We start from the raw sequence: 21,268 nt of genomic DNA on the forward strand, positions 1-21,268 counted from the left end.
TTGGGGAATGTTCTTTTGGTTTGAGTGCTGGGTGGGGATGGGGGAATGGATTTGATGTGGGGGCTGTGGGAGAGTGTGGGCGTCGGTGCTGGAGGGGCAGGCCCCCATGGGGGAAGAGGGGGAGTGGAGGCCCGGGGATGGGGAGTTGGGGTAAGGATGCAAAAGGAGCTGCGCCAGAGGGGGTGAGTAGCCCCCCCAATCGGCTGATAACTTGGAATGTGAGGGGCCTGAACGGGCCGGTCAAGAGGGCCCGGGTGTTCGCGCACTTAAAGGGACTGAAGGCAGACGTGGTTATGCTCCAGGAGACACATTTGAAGGTGGCAGATTAGGTTAGGCTGAGAAAGGGATGGGTAGGGCAGGTCTTCCATTCAGGGCTGTATGCGAAGAACAGAGGCGTTGCAATACTGGTGGGGAAGCGGGTGTCGTTTGAGGCAATGAATATTATAGTGGATAATGGAGGTCGATATGTGCTGGTGACCGGTAGGTTGCAAGGGGTGCGGGTGGTACTGGTGAACGTATATGCCCCGAATTGGGATGATGCCGGATTTATGAAACGCATGCTGGGTCGGATTCCGGATCTGGAGGTAGGAAGCTTGATAATGGGGGGGGTGGACTTCAACACGGTGCTGGACCCAGCACTGGACCGCTCTAGGCCCAGGACGGGTAAGAGGCCGGCTGCGGCCAAGGTGCTCAGGGAGTTTATGGTCCAGATGGGGGGAGTGGATCCATGGAGATTTGTCAGGCCGCTGGCCAGCGAATTTTCCTTCTTTTCTCACGTCCATAGAGCCTACTCTCGGATAGATTTTTTCATTTTGAGTAGGGCACTAATCCCGAAAGTGGAGGGAACGGAATATTCGGCCATAGCCATCTCGGACCACACCCCGCATTGGGTGGAGCTGGAGTTGGGGGAGGAGAGCGACCAGCGCCCGCTGTGTCGCCTTGATGTGGGACTATTGGCGGATGAGGAGGTGTGCGGGCGGGTGCGGGGGTGCATTGAAAAATATTTGGAGGCCAACGACAACGGGGAGGTGCAGGTGGGGGTAGTCTGGGAGGCGCTGAAGGCGGTGGTCAGGGGAGAGATAATCTCCATTAGGGCCCACAGGGAGAAAAGAGAGGGGAGGGAGAGGGAGAGGTTGGTGGGGGAGATTTTAACGGTGGACAGGAGGTATGCAGAGGCGCCGAGGAGGGGCTAATCAGGGAGCGATGGAACCTCCAGACAGAGTTCGACCTGTTGACCACAGGGAAAGCAGAGGCACAGTGGAGGAAAGCGCAGGGGGCGACGTATGAGTATGGGGAGAAGGCGAGTCGGATGCTGGCACACCAGCTTCGTAAGAGGGAGGCAGCGAGCGAGATTGGTGGAGTTAAGGATAGAGGGGGGAATACGGTGCGGAGTGCGGTGAGAATAAACGAGGTATTTAGGGACTTCAATGGGAACCTGTATAGGTCTGAGCCCCCAGCGGGGTAGGAGGGGATGCAACGATTCTTAGATCAGCTGAGGTTCCCGAGGGTGGAGGAGGAGGAGGTGGCTGGTTTGGGGGTGCCGATTGGGCTGGAGGAGCTGGTTAAAGGATTGGGGAGCATGCAGGCGGGGAAGGCCCCGGGGCCGGATGGGTTCCCGGTTGAATTCTACAGGAAATACGTGGACCTGCTGGGCCCGTTGCTAGTGAGGTCTTTCAATAAGGCGAGGGAGGGGGGGGACCTTGCCCCCGATAATGTCTAGGGCGCTGATTTCTTTGATCCTGAAGCGGGACAAGGATCCACTGCAATGTGGGTCGTATAGACCGATCTCACTCCTCAATGTTGATGCTAAGTTGCTGGCAAAAGTGCTGGCTACGAGAATTGAGGACTGTGTCCCGGGGGTGATTCATGAGGACCAGACGGAATTTGTGAAGGGTAGGCAATTAAATACAAATGAGCGGAGGCTCCTCAATGTGATTATGATGCCCCCGGTGGAGGGGAAACCGGAGGTAGTGGCAGCTATGGACGCGGAGAAGGCCTTTGACCGGGTGGAGTGGGAGTATCTTTGGGAAGTATTGCGGAGGTTTGGGTTCGGGGAGGGGTTCATCAGCTGGGTCAGGCTGCTATATAGAGCCCCGGTGGCGAGTGTGGCTACGAATCGGCCGAGGTCGGAGTACTTTCGGCTCTACCGGGGGACGAGGCAGGGGTGCCCCCTGTCCCCCTTGTTGTTTGCACTGGCAATTGAGCCTCTGGCCATGGCACTAAGGGAGTCCAGGAAATGGAGGGGACTGGTCCGGGGGAGAGAGGAACACCGGGTGTCATTGTATGCTGACGACCTGTTGCTGTTTTTGACAGATCCAGTGGAGGGGATGGCGGAGGTCATGCGGATCCTAAGGGAGTTTGGGGACTTTTCGGGGTATAAACTCAATGTAGGGAAGAGTGAGCTCTTTGTGGTGCATTCAGGGGAACAGGGAAGGGGGATATACAAGCTACCGCTGAGGAGTGCGGAAAGGAGCATTCAGTACCTAGGGATCCAAGTAGCTAGTGTCATGATATTCAGGACAAAGGAGTCCTATCCAGGGTCACAGAGCCCACGCCATGGGTCAGCTCCATGGTGTGTGTCAAGAAGCCTTCCGGCGAGCTCCGGATCTGTATTGACCCAAATGACCTCAATAACAATATTATGAGGGAACATTACCCCATACCCAAACGGGAAGAGATCACGAGTGAAATGGCCCAGGCAAAAATATTTACCTAACTGGATGCCTCTAAAGGCTTTTGGCCGATCCAACTATATCCGTCCAGCCGAAAGCTGTGCACTTTCAATACCCCTTTCGGCAGTTTCTGCTACAACTGAATGCCATTTGCATCATCTCGCCATCCGAGATCTTTCACAGGATCATGGAGCAGATGGTGGAGGACATCGAAGGGGTGCGCGTATACGTGGATGACGCCATCATCTAGTCCACCACACCACAGGAGCACATACATCGTCTCCAATGCGTTTTTGCACGCATACCTGAAAACGGCCTGTGCCTCAACCGAGCCAAGTGTTCTTTCGGCCAAACCGAGCTGAAGTTCCTGGGGGACCACATTTCCCGGTCAGGAGTCCGTCCGGATGCAGACAAGGTGGGCGCCATCACAGCCATGCCGCAGCCGGCAGACAAGAAAGCAGTACTACGCTTCCGAGGCATAGTCAACTTCCTGGGGAAGTTCATTCCCAACCTTACCTCCCATATGACAGCTCTGCGCCACCTCATCAAAAAGTCCACGGCGCAGCTCACTCACCAGCAGGAATGGGAGGAGCTCAAACTCAGGCTCACCACTGCACCAGTACTGACGTTTTTCGACACGTCTCGTGCCACTAAAATCTCGACTGATCGACTGACATGGCCCGCGAGGCCCCGGTTGCCTATGCCTCGCGGGCCATGACCCCCACAGAGCAGCACTACGCGCAGTTAGAAAAGGAGTGCCTGGGCTTGCTAATCAGTTTAGACAAGTTCCATGATTATGTGTATGGTCTTCCCCGGTTCACTGTTGAAACTGACCACCGCCCCCTGGTCAGCATCATAAACAAGGACCTGAACGAGATGACCCCTCGCCTCCAGCGCATCCTACTTAAACTCAGGAGGTATGACTTCCAACTGGCCTACAAACCAGGGAAGGACCTTATCATTGCGGATGCCCTATCCAGAGCAGTGAGCACGCCGCCAGATTCGGAGGGGTTCGTATGTCAGGTCGAGGCGCAGGTGGCTTTCACATCGGCAAATCTGCCAGCTGACGACTCCAGTCTGGCCCGCATTCGCAGAGAGACTGCGGCCGACCCCCTTCTACAACGTGTGATGCGCCACATGACGGGAGGGTGGCTCAAAGGGCAGTGCCCGCAGTTCTACAATGTCCGAGACGACTTGGCCGTCATTGATGGTGTCCTTCTGAAGCTGGACCGGATTGTGATTCCGCACAACATGCACAAGCTGGTTCTCGACCAACTACACGAAGGCCACCTGAGGGTCGAGAAGTGCAGAAGGAGAGTCCAAGAGGCGGTATACTGGCCGGGCATCAGTGACGATATTGCCAATATGGTGCTCAACTGCCCAACCTGCCAAAGGTTTCAGCCTGCGCAACCTCCTGAAATGCTTCTGCCCCATGAGCTGGTGACATCCCCCTGGGCGAAGGTGGGTGTGGACCTCTTTCATGCGCTCGGCAGGGACTATGTCATCGTCGTTGACTACTTCTCCAACTACCCAGAGGTCATACGCCTGCACGATTTGACGTCGTCCGCTGTCATAAGGGCCTGCAAAGACACCTTCGCTCGCCACGGCATTCCGATGACGGTCATGTCGGACAATGAGCCCTGTTTCGCCAGCCAGGAATGGTCATCGTTTGCTGCCTCGTATGACTTCACACACATGACGTCCAGTCCTCTGCACCCCCAGTCCAACGGAAAGGCGGAGAAGGGCATTCGCATTGTCAAGCGGCTCCTCTGTAAGGCTGCTGCTGCCGGATCGGATTTCTGCCTCGCCCTGCTGGCCTATCGCTCAGCCCCACTAGCCACTGGTCTCTCACCAGCCCAGCTGTTGATGGGTTGCACTCTCAGGACTACTGTGTTTTCCATTCTGGCGCCCACAATCAACCATGCTCCGGTACTGCACAGGATGCAACTGCAACGCGGTCGCCAGAAGAGGTCATATGACACACGGGCAACTGATCGTCCCACCCTGGCCCCTGGAGACAAAGTCCACATCCACCTACCAGAAGGTGGTTGGTCAGCACCTGCCGAAGTTCTCCGACGCGTGGCTCCCCGCTCGTTCCTGGTTCGCATGCCTGATGGATCCGTTGTAGGCGCGATTGCCGGGCTCTTCGCCTGCTTCCACGCTCGCTACGAGATCTTACACCGACACCGTGCCCTCCTGTTGTTCCTGATTTCGACTTTGTGGAGCTGCCTGCTACCATGCCCCTTCCGTCGTCGCCCGTGGCCAGGCCCGTTCCTCAGCCGGTGGTTCCAGACCTACCCTTGATGCGGTCAACCCGAATTTGTCGCCCACCTACTTTACTGGACTTATGAGACTGTTTATACATTGGACTCATGCAACCACTTTGTGTAGCGCACAAAGACTCACGAGAGACGAATAGAGATGAAGTTGATGAGGCTTTATTAAGCGTGACTTGTTCCCCGCAGTTCAGCAACAGACTGGCCTGCGGGGGAGAACTCCTGGTTCTTATACTCCGCCTTCAGGGCGGAGCTAGAGATCAACAGCCAACCAGGACCCGGGATCTGTCAGCCAATTACATCACGGCTTCACAGTCCCACATGACCCCTAATGCATACTACCACATTCACCCCTTGTTAAAAATGAACCCGGCGGGGTGGTGCTTCGCATGGTGGTAGGGGTTTACAAGGCTGGTCCTGGGAGGAAAAAACTTTTGCATGTCATCACAGTGCCCTACACTGGGCTATGTACAGGGTTTTTTGTTTTGAACTACTTACAGTATTCGTAAGAGGGAAAAAGGAAAAAAAAAATTCTCGATAAAGTCCACAACATTCTAGTGTTACACCGATGCCACGAGTCGGTCGGGCGGTCTGGTCGTCCTTGTCGATCGCCTCAGCACCGGTGGTAGTGGTGTTTGTTCCAGTGTTGTCGTCTCCGGGAGCTTTACGGTTTCTGCTTCAGCTTCACTTCTTGTCGGACCTGGGAGGAGGACCGATCCTCCCGGGAAGGGGGCGGTCGCGGGGTGCGCCGGTGGCAGGGAGGGGGTGATTGGTGTCGAGGGGGTGTGCGTGTTGCCGGCGGGCGCCAGATCTCGCAGGGAGACCGTGTCCTGTCGGCCGTCGGGGTACTCCACGTAGGCGTACTGCGGGTTCGCGTGGAGGAGGTGAACCCTCTCGACCAACGGGTCCGACTTGTGCGCCCGCACATGTTTCCCCCATCCCCTGGGGCGGCGCCGCTTTCGCGATGCCCTGCCCCTCCAAAGCGGCATCCTCGGAGAGTATGCCGTGCCACATATCAACAGCCCCAGTACATTGCCTGAAGCCTGCACCCAATGCTCCGCCCCCGACCGGCCATGTTCCCGACAGCGTGGATCTCTCACGGTCTCATACGTTGGGAACTCAGCGTGGTGGCTGCGGACACAGTCCAGCACCGCCATAGTCGGGGGAGGGCCGATCCGTGGGCAGGGGGGACATTTTTCGGGGCTGGGGGCACTATGGGGGAGGGTGGTCCAGGGTGCGCGAGCCGGCCAAAGGGGAGGCACTATTTTGCGGGCCGGGTCCGCGGGCTGCGTCCGCCATGTGGCATGGCTCAGCCGCTGCAGGCCGCCGCCGTCTGCATGAGCGGCCACAGACCTGGCAATTCTCCGGGGCATATTGGCAGCTAGAGCCAGGTGCTCTACGCTGCCGCCCAGCTAGCCCCCAGCAAAACGGGGAATCGGTGGCCGTTTTGCACTAGTTATTCTGGCGTAAAACGCTACCGTTCCCACGCTGGCGTGGGGACATAGCCCCAGAATCGGAGAATCCAACCCAATATATCTGAAGTTCCTACATTTATCACATTACCAATACACCAATGTTTCCCCATAAGAACACTACCATTGAACAGAATTTTAACTGGAGCAGCCGCATAATCACTCTAGCTGCAAGCACAGGTTAGAGGCTTGAAATTCTCTGATGAGTCATTCATCTCCTGACTCTTCAAAGCCTATCCATATCTACAAGCACAAGACAGGAGTGTAATGTAATGCTCACCAATTGCCTGGATGAGTGTGTCTCCAATAAAACTGAAAAAGCTTGAGAGAGTCCAGGACAATACAGTCTGCTTGACTGCCACCCAACCACCCCTTAAACATTCACTTCATTCACTACTGATGCACAGTGGCAGCAGTGTGCACCAAATTCAAGAAGCATTAGTGCAACTCACCAATGCTCCTTTAACAGCACTTTCCAAACCCACAAACTCCAGCACCTAGAAAGACAAGACAGCAGACGCATGCAAGCATCACCTACCTCAGTCTCCCCCTACATGCCACACATCATCCTCACTTGGAACTATAGTAATGTTCCTTCACTGTCGTTGGGTCAGAATCTGGCACACCTTCCGTAAATCACAGCTGGTGTATACAAGCCAGATTGCAACAGTTCAAAAAAGTGGCTCACCATGACCTCAGCAAAACATCAGCAAAACTAATGGCATTGACTTCAGGAAGTGAAGTACCGTACACACTCCTGTCTACATCAATGTGGAGATGGTTGACAGCTTCAAATTCCTAGGTTTGCACATCACCAACAATCTGTCCTGGTCCACCCATGCTGTCGCTATGACCAAGAAAGCGTAACAGCACTTATACTTCCTCGGGAAACTAAGGATATTTGGCATGTCCACACTGACTCTTACCAACTTTTACAGATGCACTAAACAAGGCATCCTATCTGGCTGCATCACAGCTCAGCTCAAGGTTGTAAGAACCTATAGAGAGTCATGAACACAGCCCAGTAAATCACGCAAAAGCCTTCCATCCATTGATGCTATCAACATCTCCTGCTGCCTTGGGAAAGCGGGTAGCATAATCGAAGACCCCTCTCACCCAGATTATTCTCTCTTCCAACCTGTTCCATCGGGCAGGAGAACACGCACTAAAAGATTCAAAAACAGCTTCTTCCCCGCTGTTACCAGTCTCCTGAATGACCTTCTTATGGACTGAACTGATCTCACCACACATCATCTGTACTATGTAGTACTATACTCTGTATGCTTTACCCAATTGTAATGATATGTATAATCTAAGGAGAGTAAATTGTTAAAGCGGATGATGTTCATGTATATCGACACTAGATGGCATCGCTGGGTAGTCTTATAAAAGGCTGTGTCTCTAAGCATTCTGGGAGAGGCTGAAGAAGAAGGATAGTGTGAGGTTGAGTTAGGGTGTTGGTTGCATTAGAGAGGGATAATTAATTACTGTAACATAGATTCAATACTATGATTTTGTTAGCTGTTACTCAGTAGACTGTGCGAACCATTTCAAATAGTGCAAAATTAACTAGCTTTGGTTTAAACATATAGCTCAATGTTCTTTGTAAACACTATGACTTTGGCTGTCTTGGAGAACTATAGAGGGAACACTACACCAATATCTGTGCCTATGTATTTACATTGTGTATTTATCATATGTCCTATGTTTTTTTCATGTTTAGAACGATCTGCCTGGACTGTATGCAGCACAATACTGTACCTCGGTACACGTGACAACAAATCAAATCCAATCAAATCCAATCAAATCCAATCAAGGGTAATTCGGAATGAGCAACAAATGCTGACCTTGCCAGCAACATGCCGTGAAATAATTTTTAAAATAGCACCTGTACTAAGCCCTATCCCTCTATTAGAAACATTTGGTCCAATTTATACTGTTACCCTAACCCTATTGCCATGGTTCACCTGATGGACAAAAGACCATCAGGAATTGGGTGGACACGAGTGAAATTGTCTGGGGCATCAGGTTTCACCCCTGTGAGCATTTTCATATATGTTGCAGGCGGGATGAATTACTGCCGTTGCAGATCTGGGTCAGTAAATTCTGATCAGAGCCAACATAGAGTAACACGGCCCAGCTTTGTCCCTTTTTTTCATTGCTTTCTCAGTAGTGCAGAAAATGGGAGGGGAGACTGAAATTCACCATAACTCTGAATGCTTTAGGATGTGACCATTCTGAATTATCCCGTTTTTCAAAATTTTACTATTTGTTGCTTTTCTTAAGATACTTCAACAGCATGGAGACTGATGTCGGCATGGTGGCAAAGTGGTTAACACGGCTGCTTCACAGCGCCAGGTACACAGGTTCAATTCCGGCTTTGGGTGACTGCGTGGTGGTTTCATTTTCTCCCCGTGTCTGTGACGGTTTCCTCCCACAAAGATGTGCAGATTAGGTGGAGTGGTCATGCTGAATTACCCTTTAGTGTCCAGGAATGTGAAGGTTAGGTGGGGTCATGGGAATAGGGCGGGGAAGTGGGCCTAGGAAGGGTGAACTTTCAGAGAGTTAGTGCAAACTCGATGAACCAAATGGCCTCCTTCTGCATGGTAGAAATTCTTTTAGGTCATGAATTCAGGTCTTTGCACTTGTCTCTGCTGGAAGTTATAACCTGTCATCGGGAAGAGATTTAGCAAGCTCTTGTCTAAATATCCGAAAGTCAACAATTGGAAGAAATCCTTCCTTACGCATCAAAACGCTCTGTTATGTGAAACAAATCTTGCATCCTGATAGTGCTAGACAATCAACTTGCATGCAAAGGATTAATAATAGACTGCAGTGTTCTTATCCCTCATGTATCAGAGCAAAAATATGATGAATAGCTTAGCTGCCATCGCTGTATGATTCTCAGAAATGGGTGGTAGGCAGTAATGCATCAGTTATTTTCAGGTATGTTACATTACAAGACTTGAGGGTATGGCCACAGTGCAGGAAGTGAGATGACATTTCCAACCTACAGGCTAACTGCCTTTCACTCAAATATTGATCCTTCATTCTGAGACAGCAAAGTGCACCAGTGGGTGGAATGAGAGTGGAGAAAAGAACTAATGAAATGCTGGGATATATAGCCAGAATAGTGATGTACAATTCTCTAGAGGTGATATTAAGGTTTTGCACTGCATTGGTCAGAAACTACTTGGAGTGCTAACTTCAAGTTTGCCTTCGTATCACAAAACAAATATTCCAACGTAAGGCAGGGTGGGGAGAAGAGCAACAAGATTAATTACAAAGATAAAGCTAAGATCTCTGAAGAAAGTTGACTAGAAATGCTTATCTTTTAGTCTTCAGTTCAGGAAAAGAATTGAATAGTTAATTTGTCTTTTTTACAATTGCTGATTTATCGGCAAAAAATTGTTATGACACCCTGGGCTAGGGTGTGGTCGATTACAGCCCCACTTGACTGGGAGTCATAACACAAGTGAATTAAACAATAATTCTCAGAAATATACCCAAAGTCTTTGGTCCTTGGCTGCCCAATAATCACAGTCACCAGGTTGGTAAATATGAACACAATTACTTTTTATTAATAATAAGAACTGTTTTGTAAGGGCCACGAAGAATCCAGCACGAGTTTTAAGGATACAAAGTAAGAACATTTATTTACTATAACATATATACATAACAGTAGCAATAACTTCCCTTGCTACATACTCCTTCCTGCTGGTTCCTGAACTGGCCAGCTTTATTTGTACGAGGAGTTTACTAGTGGTTTCTCCGCCCCCCTCATTGGGGAAGCTCATACTCCCACAGGATTGTGGGATAGTCATTAGTCCCCAGCCAATGGTAAGTAGGTAACATCCCTCCCCCCCAAAGTCCAAGGAATCCACCAAAGACCCTGGCGAAGGAGGGCGTCGGAATCGTTTGGCCGCAGGCCGGACACCATTTGCACGCGGCGCTGGATCAGGCGGCGTGTAATGAGACGGAGACCGGCGCTTCCGTGATGAATGGCGCGGTTGTACATCCACGGCCCGTGGACCCGAGGATTCCCCCTCTGATGCATCCTGTGTCTCCATCTCGGAGTCAGAGTCTGCTGCCTCCGTCATGTCAGCGTCTCTATCTCCATTCGGTCCCGTAACGACCTGCGCAGGCTTCGAGTGAGGCACCAGTGGAAGATTGTGAGGACTACCTTCCCTTGTCTCTGGTCTCTGCGGCTGTTGAAATGAGCTCCGGGGGCGGGGGATCTTTTGAGGGGATGGTCTTCTGGACCGAACGTGGTCTACATGTTTTCGCTGGAGACGGCACTGGGCTTCCACTTGATAAGATATAGGGCCCGTTTGGCGAAAGATTACACCAGGAACCCATTGGGCACCACCAGCAAAATTCCGAACGAACACTGGGTCACCAGGCGCAAACTGCCGAATCGGCCGATGCCGAGAAAATCCCTGTCCCTGCCGTTCTTGTGTGCAGCGTACTTTTGCGCCAATGTTCAGGAAAACCATACTAAGGCGGGTGCGAAGTCTCCGGCCCATTAGGAGTTCTCCGGGAGCTACCCCAGTCACTGCATGGGGGGTGGTCCTGTACGTAAACAAAAAGCGAGCCAGTCTCGTGTCCATTGATCCGGAAGACTGCTTCTTTAGGCCTCTTTTGAATGTCTGCACTGCGCGCTCTACCAACCCATTTGAAGCCGGGTGGTAAGGGGCGGTGCGGATATGGCGGATGCCGTTCACCTTCGTGAACCTCGCAAACTCCTCACTCGTGAATGGAGTGCCGTTATCCGTGACCAGCACCTCGGGGAGGCCATGCGTACTAAACGATAAACGCATCTTTTCAATTGTTGCGCAGGACGTTGTCCCCTGCATCTTATGCACCTCTAGCCATTTGAACTGGGCGTCAATTAGTAGAAGGAACATGGATCCTTGAAAAGAGCCTGCGAAATCTGCATGCAAGCGTGCCCAAGGCCGCCTGGCCATTCCCAGTGATGTAGGGGCGCGGCCGGCGGAAGCTTCTGATGCTCCTGGCAAATGGAGCAGTTTTGGGCCACCTTCTCAATGTCGGTGTCGAGGCCTGACCACCAGACATAACTCCGGGCCAACATTTTCATTTTGGTCTCGCCTGGATGCCCATTGTGCAAATCTGATAGTATCAGCTCCTGGCCTTTTTCCGGGACAATCCCACGCATCCCCCACAAGAGGATGCCGTCTTCCACGCTGAACTCTGACAGCTTGGAGGAAAATGCCCGCAACTCGCCTGGGAGCTGTCTATGCTGCCCACCATACAGGACTATGTGCCGAACCTTTGACAGGACTGGCTCTGTCTGGGTCCACTCACGGATCTGTGATGCCGTGACAGGCAAGGTGTCCATAAAATTTAGGGTTGCAACCACCTCACCAGTCGTGGGGGTCGACATGGGGCCGGTCGATAAAGGCAATCGGCTCAGTGCATCGGCATTTGCTATCTGCGTACCTGGTTTGTGCTCCAGAGAATACTCGTATGCAACAAGCAACAAAGCCCAGCGCTGGATCCGTGCAGAAGCAATGGGCGGTATTGGCTTATCCTCTCTGAAAAGTCCCAGCAGGGGCTTATGATCAGTCACGATAGTGAAATGGCGGCCGTACACGTACTGGTGGAAGTGTTTCACCGCAAAAACCACTGCTAGGCCCTCCTTCTCGATCTGCGCGTACTTTTTCTCCGCTGCATTCAAAGTGCGGGAGGCGAAAGCTATCGGTCGTTCGGCCCCGTTCTCCATCTTGTGGGACAGGATGGCCCCAATACCATACGGGGATGCATCACATGTGACGAGCAAAGGCTGTCCAGGATCATAGTGGGTTAGTAACCCAGACGACGACAATTGTTGCTTTACCCGCCGGAAAGCAGTTTCTTGCGGCTGACCCCAAACCCAGGTGTGATTTTTATTTAACAGAAGGTGCAAAGGGGCTAGCGTAGTTGCCAGATTGGGGAGGAACTTCCCGTAATAGTTTACGAGACCGAGAAAAGAACAAAGATGCAAAGTGTCAGTCGGGGAGGGGGCATGTTGAATTGCACGCATCTTCTCTGCGACAGGGTGCAGACCTTCGCGGTCCACCCGATAACCTAGGTAGACTACTTCCTTTGCCTGAAACACGCACTTTGTGCGACGTAAACGGACTCCAGCCTCCGAAAGGCGTCTAAGGACAGCCTCCAGATTTTCCAAATGTTCCTGCTCCGACGTCCCTGTAATCAAAACGTCATCTAGATAGACAGCCACATGTGGTAAACCTCTCAAAATGCCCTCATAACACGTTGAAAAATTGTGCAGGCAGAGGATACTCCAAAGGGCAACCATGTATATTCATACAGGCCCCGGTGTGTATTAATCGTTACATATGGTCGGGAGGCAGGGTCCAGCTCCAACTGCAGGTAGGCGTGACTCATATCTAATTTTGTGAACAAGAGTCCACCTGCAAGTTTCGCGTAGAGATCCTCTATGCAAGGCATTAGATATCGGTCGAGTCGGGAAACCGTATTCACTGAAAGTTTATAGTCGCCACACAAGCGAACTGTGGCATCTGGCTTCATTACAGGTACAAATGGTGCTGCCCAGTCAGCAAAACGGACGGGCCTGATAATACCCAAACTCTCCAAACGAGTGAGCTCCCCTTCTACTTTCTCGAGCAAGGCGTAAGGCACTGGGCACGCCCGGAAATAGCGCGGCGTGGCTCCTGGTTCAACTTGGATACGGGCTCCGGCCTCTTTTACTTTCCCCAAACCAGGCTGGAATACATCTGGGTGTCGTCCTAGCACCTCAGTCAACCCTTCAGAAACTGTTTGGAGGATGTGCTGCCATTGCAACCGCAAATGGTGCAACCAGTCCCGACCCAACAGGCTGGGCCCATGGCCGCGCACCACAATAAGTGGGAAACGCCCCTCCTGGCATCCATAGACAACAGGGGTCATTGTAGTTCCTGCAATGTCCAGTGGTTCCCCCATGTAAGTGGCCAACCTGGCCTGTGAGTCGGTTAATGTAAGGGTCTGTATACCCTGCTTGATGCGGTCGAATGTCCTCTGGGCGATCACGGAGACCGCTGCGACAGTATCCAACTCCATCTCAAGCGGGTGGCCATTGACCCGTACTGTCACCTTCATGGGGGCCACACGGGGAGCTGCCACACAATGCAGCTGCAGGCAGTCGTCTTCCGTCTCCACGTCCTCAGGAGTAGTCGCCGCAGGTTCATCCACATGGAAGGTACGGCCTCTGGGCTGGTCCCAGTTACGACCCCTGGGATGGTCCCAGTTTCGGTCGGAACGACGGCGCCTCTGGCGCCCCCAGGACCACCGTCCGCGACGGGGTCGGCGCCTACAAGTCTGACACGGACATGGCTCCTCATCCATTGGCTCTGGAGAAGGCTCCCTTCGGGGAGGAATGTCCGACGGCCACTGGCGTCGGTCCGGACGTTGCCTCACCCAAGGTACCGCAGGAGTGCGGGGGGACGTTTTCGGATGGAAGGGGTTGCGCCCCAAGGCAAGCACTTCCATTCCCTGTAGCTCCTGTACTCCTCGCTCTGCGCTCTCTCGGGACAATACTATTTGAATGGCCTGTTGAAAAGTCAATGTTGACTCCGCTAACAACTTTCTCTGGGTGGCCGCATTGTTAATACCGCAAACCAAATGGTCGCGTAACATTTCTGACAAGTTCTCACCATAGTCACAGTACTCCGCAATCCTGCGTAGTCGGGATAGAAAATCGGCAAGGGATTCTCCAGGGGTCCTCTCAGCGGTATTAAACCGGTAACGCTGGACTATCGTAGACGGGGTTGGGTTAAAATGTTGCCCCACTATATTCACAAGTTCACCAAACGTTTTGGTGTCCGGCGCAGCTGGGTGCGTAAGGCTCCTATTCACCCCAAACATATGCGGGCCGCAGGTGGTGAATAATATGACCACCTGGCGCTCGTTTTCGGTGATATTGTTTGCCCGGAAATAGTAACGCATCCGTTATGTGTACTGGTTCCAGCTTTCCAGCGCAGCATCAAAAACATCCAAACGTCCGTACAGAGGCATGGTATAATAGAAAACAACTTCCAACGTGTATCCAACAAAAATCCAGGGGGGTGGCTTCAGCAGTGTAGACAGCTATTCACTTTAACCTTCGTCGCCAGTTTTGTAAGGGCCACGAAGAATATAGCACGAGTTTTAAGGATACAAAGTAATAACATTTATTTACTATAACATGTATACATAACAGTAGCAGTAACTTCCCTTGCTACATACTCCTTCCTGCTGGTTCCTGAACTGGCCAGCTTTATTTACACTAGGGGTTTACTCGTGGTTTCTCAGCCCCCCTCATTGGGGAAGCTCATGCTCCCACAGGATTGTGGGATAGTCATTAGTCCCCAGCCAATGGTAAGTAGGCAGGTTATTGTAGCGCACAAAGACTCACGAGAGACGAATAGAGATTAAGTCGAGGAGGCTTTATTAAACGTGACTTAGTTCCCCGCAGTTCAGTAGCTGACTGGCCTGCGGGGGAGAACTCCAGGTTCTTATACTCCGCCTTCAGGGCGGAGCTAGAGGTCAACAGCCAACCAGGACCCGGGATCTGTCAGCCAATGACATCACGCCTTCACAGTCCCACATGACCCCTAATGCATACTACCACATTCACCCCTTGTTAAAAATGAACCCGGCGGGGTGGTGCTTCGTATGGTGGTAAGGGTTTACAATGCTGGTCCTGGGAGGAAAACTTTTGCATGTACAGAGGTTTTTTTTTGTGTTTTGAACTATTTACAGTAAAAGGGGGAAAAGGAAAAACGTTCTCGTTACAGTCCACAATATAGTAATGTTACATTGATGCCACAAGTCGGTCGGGCGGTCTGGTCATCCTCGTTGATCGCCTCGGCCCCGGTGGTGGTGCTTGTTCCCGTGTTGTCGTCTCCGGGAGCCTTACGGTTTCTGCTTCCGCTTCACTTCTGGTCGGACCTGGGAGGAGGACCGATCCCCCCGGGAAGGGTGCGCTCGCGGGGTGCGCCGGTGGCAGGGAGGGGGTGATTGGTGTCGGGGGGGGTGTGTGTTGCCGGCGGGCGCCAGATCTCGCAGGGAGACCGTGTCCTGTCGGCCGTCGGGGTACTCCACGTAAGCGTACTGCGGGTTCGCGTGGAGGAGGCGAACCCTCTCGACCAACGGGTCCGACTTGTGCGCCCGCACATGTTTTCGGAGCAGGATGGGTCCTGGGACCGCCAGCCCGGTCGGCAGCGACGTTCAGGAGGAGGACTTCCTGGGGAAGACAAGGAGGCGCTCATGAGGCGTTTGTTTAGTGCTAGTACACAGTAGCGACCGGATGGAGTGGAGAGCGTCCGGGAGGACCTCCTGCCACCGTGAAACTGGAAGGTCCCTGGACCGTAGAGCCAGTAGGACGGTCTTCCAGACCGTGCCGTTCTCCCTCTCTACTTGCCCGTTGCCCCGGGGGTTGTAGCTGGTCGTCCTGCTCGAGGCTATACCGTTGCTGAGCAGGAACTGGCGCAGCTCGTCACTCATAAAGGAGAACCCCCTGTCGCTGTCGATTTATGCGGGGCAACCGAACAGTGTGAATATGGTGTTAAGGGCTTTAATGACTGTGGCCGCTGTCATGTCAGGGCAGGGGATGGCGAAGGGGAAACGGGAGTACTCGTCCACCACATTCAGGAAGTATATGTTGCGGTCGGTGGAGGCGAGGGGCCCTTTGAAATCCAGACCAAGGCGTTCAAAGGGACGGGAAGCCTTGATCAGGTGCGCACCATCCGGCCTGAAAAAGTGCGGTTTGCACTCTGCGCAGATGTGGCAGTTCCTTGTGACTGTACGGACCTCCTCCACAGAGTAGGGGAGGTTGCGGGACTTTATAAAGTGGTAGAACCGAGTGACCCCCGGGTGGCAGAGGTCCTCGTGGAGGGTTTGGAGGCGGTCAATTTCTGCGTTGGCACATGTGCCGCGGGATAGGGCGTCGGACGGCTCGTTCAGCTTTCCGGGACGATACATGATCTCATAGTTGAAGGTGGAGAGCTCTATCCTCCACCTTAAGATCTTGTCATTCTTAATTTTGCCCCGCTGTGCATTATCGAACATGAAGGCTACCGACCGTTGGTCCGTGAGGAGAGTGAATCTCGTGCCAGCCAGGTAATGCCTCCAATGTCGCACAGCTTCCACTATGGCTTGGGCTTCCTTTTCCACTGAGGAGTGGCGGATTTCTGAAGCGTGGAGGGTTAGGGAGGAAAAGGCCACAGGCCTGCCCGCTTGGTTAAGGGTGGCCGCTAGAGCTACGTCGGAGGCGTCGCTCTCGACCTGGAAGGGGAGGGACTCATCGATGGCGCGCATCGTGGCCTTTGCGATATCCGCTTTGATGCGGCTGAAGGCCTGGCAAGCCTCTGTCGACAGGGGGAAGGTCGTGGTCTGTATTAGGGGCGGGCCTTGTCTGCGTACTGGGGGACCCACTGGGCGTAATATGAAAAAAAACCCAGGCAGCGTTTCAGGGCTTTTGAGCAGTGCGGGAGGGGAAATTCCATGAGGGGGCGCATACGTTCGGGGTCGGGGCCTATTATCCCATTGCGCACTACATATCCCAAGATGGCTAGCCGGTTTGTGCTAAACACGCACTTGTCCTCGTTGTATGTGAGGTTCAAGGCTTTAGCGGTCTGGAGGAATTTTTGGAGGTTGGCGTCATGGTCCTGCTGATCGTGGCCGCAGATGGTCACGTTGTCGAGGTACGGGAACGTGGCCTGCAACCCATGTTGATCAACCATTCGGTCCATCTCTCGTTGGAAGACCGAGACCTCGTTTGTGACGCCAAATGGGACCCTTAGGAAGTGGTATAATCGCCCGTCTGCCTCGAAGGCTGTGTACTTGCGGTCACTTGGGCAGATGGGGAGCTGATGGTAGGCAGACTTGAGGTCCACGGTGGAGAAGACCTTATATTGGGCAATCCGATTGACCATGTCGGATATGCGGGGGAGCGGGTACGCATCAAGTTGTGTGTACCTGTTGATGGTCTGGCTATAGTCTATGACCATCCTTTGCTTCTCCCCTGTCTTGACTACTACCACCTGTGCTCTCCAGGGACTATTGCTGGCCTGGATTATGCCTTCCTTCAGTAGCCGCTGGACCTCGGACCGAATGAATGTCCGGTCCTGGGCGCTGTACCATCTGCTCCTAGTGGCGACGGGTTTGCAATCCGGGGTGAGGTTTGCAAACAAGGATGGGGGCTCAACCTTGAGGGTTGCGAGGCCGCAGATAGTGAGTGGGGGTATTGGGCCGCCGAATTGAAACGTTAGGCTCTGCAGGTTGCACTGGAAATCTAATCCCAGTAATGTGGGCGCGCAGAGTTGGGGAAGGACGTAGAGCCTGTAGTTTTTAAACTCCCTCCCTTGCACCGTTAGGGTCACTATGCAGAAACCTTTAATCTGTACGGAGTGGGATCCTGCAGCTAGGGAAATCTTTTGCGCACTGGGACGGGTGGTCAAAAAACAGCATCTTACCGTGTCGGGGTGGATGAAGCTTTCCGTGCTCCCGGAGTCGACCAGGCATGGTGTCTCGTGCCCGTTTATCAGCACCGTTGTTGTCGTCGTCTGGAGCGTCCGGGCCGTGCTTCGTCCAGCGTCATTGAGGCCAGACGCGATCGTAGTGTTTAAGCGTCTTCCTCGAACCCCGTGGAGCCGTCGACACTGGGGTCCGTTGTTGCCGTCCAAGATGGCGGCGGGGGTGAATAAAATGGCCGCCCCCATGCATCGCACAGGTCTGAGGGATCCCAAGATGGCGGCGCCCCTCCTCCCCTCGTGGTGGCCGGGACCCAAAATGGCGGTGCCTGCGGGTCGCACATGGGGCGCTAGGGGGGTTGGGGAGCGTCAGAAACGCGCAGATCGCCTTGTTCTCCGGGGACAGCGGTAGTCGGGACCCAAACTGGCTGCGTCTGCGGGTCATACATGGGGCGCTGGACAGCGGTGGCCGGGACCCAAACTGTTTGCGCCTGCGGGTCGTACATGGGGCGCTGGGGGGGTTGGGGAGCGTTATAAGCGCGCAGGAATCCTTGTTCGCCGGGGACCGCGGCGACCTCCCGGGACCGGCATACAGCCGCGAAATGGCCCTTTTTTCCGCAGCTCTTACAAGTCGCTGCGCGGGCCAGGCAGCGCTGCCGGGGGTGTTTCGCCCGGCCGCAAAAATAGCAGCGGGCTCCCCCGGGACGACTTGGCGTCTGAACCGCGCAAGCCTGTGGGGTGGGGGGGAGGGGGGGGTTTGTCGCGACGGGGGTCCACGGAGCCCAAGGGGCTGCCGCGCGGTCGGGGCCGTAGACGCGGGTGTTTCGCGCGGCCACATCTAGTGAGGCTGCAAGGGCCCGTGCCTCTGAGAGTCCTAGCGACTCTTTTTCTAAAAGTCTTTGGTGGATTTGGGAAGAGTTCATACCAGCCACAAAAGCATCACGCATCAACATGTCCGTGTGTTCCATCGCGTTTACCGGCGGGCAGCCGCAGGCCCGTCCCAAAATTAGTAGCGCGGCGTAGAAATCATCTATCGATTCTCCGGGACTTTGCCGTCTCATTGCGAGTTGGTAGCGTGCGTAGATCTGGTTCACTGGGCGAACATAGATGCTTTTTAGTGCTGCGAACGCCGTCTGGTAATCCTCTGCGTCTTCGGTGAGAGGGAAAATTTCCGGGCTTACCCTCGAGTGCAGGACCTGTAGTTTCTGGTCTTATGTGACCCGGCCGGGGGCCGTTCTGAGGTAGGCCTCGAAACAAGTCTGCCAATGCTTGAAAACTGCTGCTGAGTTCACTGCGTTGGGGCTGATCCTCAGGCATTCCGGGATGATCCTGAGCTCCATAGTTCTTTTAGGCACGCTTAATAAATTGTAGCGCACAAAGACTCACGAGAGACGAATAGAGATGAAGTCGATGAGGCTTTATTAAGCGTGACTTAGTTCCCCGCAGTTCAGTAGCTGACTGGCCTGCGGGGGAGAACTCCAGGTTCTTATACTCCGCCTTCAGGGCGGAGCTAGAGGTCAACAGCCAACCAGGACCCGGGATCTGTCAGCCAATGACATCACGGCTTCACAGTCCCACATGACCCCTAATGCATACTACCACAGTTATAACAAACTGTAATGAAATATGCAGCAAATGCATTAACTATTATCTAATTCCTGATCCCCCTTGCTTTAAATTGCTCCCTCCCTCTACACACACAAACACACAAGACAGACAAAGACAGAGGGGAAGAAAGGAGTTCAATCTGTACTTTAAACCTGTTCAATCTGTGCTTTCAGTTCAAGGTTTATTCTGTAGATTCATTCAGGCCTTTCTAGTTTCAGGAATACACCACTCACAGCCTTTCATGACATTGACCCCCAACCAATCCAATTTTACCGGGTCCCAACCAATCTCTCTCTCTGTGCAAAAATCTGTTCTCTCTTGTAATCTTTTGGAAAGTGCGTGAGGAATATTAGGAAATTTTTGTGCACATTCCAAAGCACTCTGCACCTTGTTGTGAGAATTGGAGATTTAATTGAACAGGCCTACAGTTTCTGCAAGCTTCCATATCAAGAGATGCAACATTTTATTCATTAGTTAGAACTTAAATGCTCAAGGTGGAGTTCACAACCACCAGCTTAGAATTTGGTGGCAGCCTCATGTTGAGCCAGTTCGGGAGGCCCAATACAACTTGTTAGACTCAGGCACTTGGGCAACGTTGAGCCTACCATTCAATAAAACCTGGCACAGGATGGAATTCCTATCCTCGAGGGCTCCAGGGGCTATAAGAGTCTGCATCTCACCAGTAGTGCTGGTCACTGTTGGTACTACACTAAAGCCTTCGCCAGGGTACGACGATTAAACCGTAATACCATGGGCTGGATTCTTCACTCCCCGGCGCTGACATCGCGTTCGGCGATTTGCGGCGAATCCGTTTTGACTCCCATGTCGGGAGTGGCACCGGTTTTTGTATGCTCTGCCCCTGAAAAGCAGCGTACTCCATTATCCACAGCCTCAGGCCATTGCCTGAGGCCCGCCCCGCAATGCTCAGGCCCCAACCGGCCGATTTCCCAATGGCATGGGTTATATGTGCTCACACTGTCCAGGAAACTCGCGTGGCGGCTGCGGACTCAGTCCTGGGTCGCCACAGTCGGGGGAGGGCCAATCCACGGGCAGGGGGTGTTTCATTCGGGGCTGGGGGCATTGTGGGCGGGTGGTCCGGGGTGCACAAGCGGCTGAAGGGGGGCACTACTTTAGCGGTCTGGGTCCGTGGGCTGAGTCCGGAGCATGACGCGGCCGCTACAGGCGGCCGCCGTGCGCATGTGCAGCCACGGAACCAGAAGTGCTGAGGGCCCTATCGGCAGCTAGAGCTGCAAGCCCTACACTGCCTCCCTGCTTGCCTCCAACAAAACGGTGAATCGTGGCAATTTTGCGCCAGTTTTCCTGGCGTAATAGACCACCGTTTTCACGCCGGCGTGGGGACTTTGTCTCCAAAACGAAGAATCCAGCCCCATATCTTATGATCTGCAAGAGTTAAAATTATCACACCATTTCACACAGATACATGAGCTGACAGCAAAAGCATTTTTCAGATTTCACCATGTTCTGAAGCATGTTACATTATTCGTCAGGTACACTGACTGTAGTGCCGTAGAGAGTGATGGGGCATCCCAGATATTTATGTATGCAGGTACATAACAAAATAGATTCAAACACTTTTCAAATAATATAACAAGATACTATCTCTCCATTTTTAAAAGAAATCATAATGCTTCAATGTACCAATACAAATGTTGCAATCATCAGCTTTTTTGTAATTTCTACACTAAAAAAGTTGAACAATTGACTTTTATACTCCAACTGAGCACCTGATGATTATTTTAAACCTCTCT

This window comes from Scyliorhinus torazame, chromosome 2 (genome assembly GCF_047496885.1).
Source record: "Scyliorhinus torazame isolate Kashiwa2021f chromosome 2, sScyTor2.1, whole genome shotgun sequence".
Lineage (NCBI taxonomy): Eukaryota > Metazoa > Chordata > Chondrichthyes > Carcharhiniformes > Scyliorhinidae > Scyliorhinus > Scyliorhinus torazame.